At 64.4% G+C, this 2938-nt stretch overlaps 1 protein-coding gene across 1 annotated transcript in view; it reads right to left on the bottom strand.

The window, feature by feature from the left end:
- The window catches only part of PIK3C2A (phosphatidylinositol-4-phosphate 3-kinase catalytic subunit type 2 alpha), a 98572-nt gene extending 96908 nt beyond the window's left edge, over window positions 1–1664 (bottom strand). Inside the window, exon 1 of the mRNA XM_069964984.1 lies at window positions 1639–1664. The gene's annotated coding sequence lies outside the window, so the exon portion shown is untranslated. The remainder of the gene's footprint in view (window positions 1–1638) is intronic.
- Between the last annotated feature and the right edge of the window lie 1274 nt (window positions 1665–2938).

The raw sequence follows: 2938 nt of genomic DNA, 5'->3' as shown, positions 1-2938 counted from the left end.
CCCCCCCTCCTCCTCCTCCACATACCGGTCACTGTCCCCCCTCCTCCTCCTCCTCACATACCGGTCACTGTCCCCCCCTCCTCCTCACATACCGGTCACTGTCCCCCCTCCTCCTCCTCCTCACATACCGGTCACTGTCCCCCCTCCTCCTCCTCCTCACATACCGGTCACTGTCCCCCCTCCTCCTCCTCCTCACATACCGGTCACTGTCCCCCCTCCTCCTCCTCCTCACATACCGGTCACTGTCCCCCCTCCTACTCCTCCTCACATACCGGTCACTGTCCCCCCTCCTCCTCCTCACATACCGGTCACTGTCCCCCCCTCCTCCTCCTCACATACCGGTCACTGTCCCCCCTCCTCCTCCTCACATGCCGATCACTGTCCCCCCTCCTCCTCCTCACATACCGGTCACTGTCCCCCCTCCTCCTCCTCACATACCGGTCACTGTCCCTCCTCCTCCTCACACACCGGTCACTGTCCCCCCTCCTCCTCCTCACATACCGGTCACTGTCCCCCCTCCTCCTCACATACCGGTCACTGTCCCCCCTCCTCCTCCTCACATACCGGTCACTGTCCCCCCTCCTCCTCCTCACATACCGGTCACTGTCCCCCCTCCTCCTCCTCCTCACATATCGGTCACTGTCCCTCCTCCTCCTCCTCCTCACACACCGGTCACTGTCCCTCCTCCTCCTCCTCCTCACACACCGGTCACTGTCCCCCCCTCCTCCTCCTCCTCATATACCGGTCACTGTCCCCCCTCCTCCTCCTCACATACCGGTCACTGTCCCTCCTCCTCCTCACACACCGGTCACTGTCCCCCCTCCTCCTCCTCCTCCTCCTCACACACCGGTCACTGTCCCCCTCCTCCTCCTCACATACCGGTCACTGTCCCCCCTCCTCCTCCTCCTCCTCCTCCTCCTCACACACCGGTCACTGTCCCCCTCCTCCTCCTCACACACCGGTCACTGTCCCCCCTCCTCCTCCTCCTCCTCCTCCTCACACACCGGTCACTGTCCCCCTCCTCCTCCTCACACACCGGTCACTGTCCCCCCTCCTCCTCCTCACATACCGGTCACTGTCCCCCCCCCCCCTCCTCCTCACACACCGGTCACTGTCCCCCTCCTCCTCCTCACATACCAGTCACTGTCCCCCTCCTCCTCCTCCTCACATACCGGTCACTGTCCCCCCCTCCTCCTCCTCACATACCGGTCACTGTCCCCCCTCCTCCTCCTCCTCACACACCGGTCACTGTCCCCCTCCTCCTCCTCACATACCGGTCACTGTCCCCCCTCCTCCTCCTCCTCCTCACACACCGGTCACTGTCCCCCCTCCTCCTCCTCCTCCTCACATACCGGTCACTGTCCCCCTCCTCCCCCTCACACACCGGTCACTGTCCCCCTCCTCCTCCTCACATACCGGTCACTGTCCCTCCTCCTCCTCACACACCGGTCACTGTCCCCCTCCTCCTCCTCACATACCGGTCACTGTCCCTCCTCCTCCTCACATACCGGTCACTGTCCCCCCTCCTCACATACCGGTCACTGTCCCCCCCTCCTCCTCCTCACATACCGGTCACTGTCCCCCCTCCTCCTCCTCCTCACATACCGGTCACTGTCCCCCCTCCTCCTCCTCACTTACCGGCCTCGGTCTCCGGTCTCAGTTCCGCTTCTTCTGGAACTCTACGTCTTCCGCGCTCCCAGATCTCAGCGGCTCCGGACGTGCGCGCCCCAGTTTGCTCGTACTGCGCATGTCCAAACTTTACAGTCCTCAGCGCCACCTGCTGGAGATTAGACATAGAGCAATAAGAAGCGGTAAATTATTATTACATCTGCCCCGACGTCCCGCCTCACGCCGATATGTGCCCCGACGTCCCGCCTCACCCCCGATATCTGCCCCAACGTCCCGCCTCACCCTCGATATCTGCCCCGACGTCCCGCCTCACCCCCGATATCTGCCCCGACGTCCCGCCTCACCCCCGATATCTGCCCCGACGTCCCGCCTCACCCCCGATATCTGCCCCGACGTCCCGCCTCACCCCCGATATCTGCCCCGACGTCCCGCCTCACCCCCGATATCTGCCCCGACGTCCCGCCTCACACCGATATCTGCCCCGACGTCCCGCCTCACCCCCGATATGTGCCCCGACGTCCCGCCTCACCCCCGATATGTGCCCCGACGTCCCGCCTCACCCCCGATATCTACCCCGACGTCTTACCTCACCCCCGATATCTGCCCCGACGTCTCGCCTCACCCCCGATATCTGCCCCGACGTCTTACCTCACCCCGATATCTGCCCCAACGTCCTGCCTCACCCCGATATCTGCCCCAACGTCTTACCTCACCCCGATATCTGTCCCCCCTCACCCCGATATCTGCCCTGCCGTCCCGCCTCACCCTCGATATCTGCCCCGACGTCCCACCTCACCCCCGATATTTCCCCCGACGTCCCGCCTCACCCCCGATACCTGCCCCGACGTCCCGCCTCACCCCCGATATCTGCCCCGACGTCTTACCTCACCCCGATATCTGCCCCAATGTCCTGCCTCACCCCGATATCTGCCCCGACGTCTTACCTCACCCCGATATCTGTCCCGCCTCACCCCGATATCTGCTCCGACATCCCGCCTCACCCCCGATATCTGCCCCGACGTCCCGCCTCACCCCCTGATATCTGCCCCGACGTCCCGCCTCACCCCCGATATCTGCCCCGACGTCCCGCCTCACCCCCTGATATCTGCCCCGACGTCCCGCCTCAGCCCCTGATATCTGTCCCGACGTCCCGCCTCACCCCGATATCTGCCCCGACGTCTTACCTCACCCCTGATATCTGCCCTGACGTCTTACCTCACCCCTGATATCTGCCCTGACATCCCGCCTCACCCCGATATCTGCCCCGACGTCCCGCCTCACCCGGATATCTGCCCCGACGTCCCGCCTC

This window comes from Dendropsophus ebraccatus, chromosome 4 (assembly GCF_027789765.1).
Source record: "Dendropsophus ebraccatus isolate aDenEbr1 chromosome 4, aDenEbr1.pat, whole genome shotgun sequence".
In the NCBI taxonomy this organism is placed as follows: Eukaryota; Metazoa; Chordata; class Amphibia; order Anura; family Hylidae; genus Dendropsophus; species Dendropsophus ebraccatus.
Note: the sequence above shows the minus strand (reverse complement) of the source record. Positions and strands in the feature narration are given on the sequence as shown.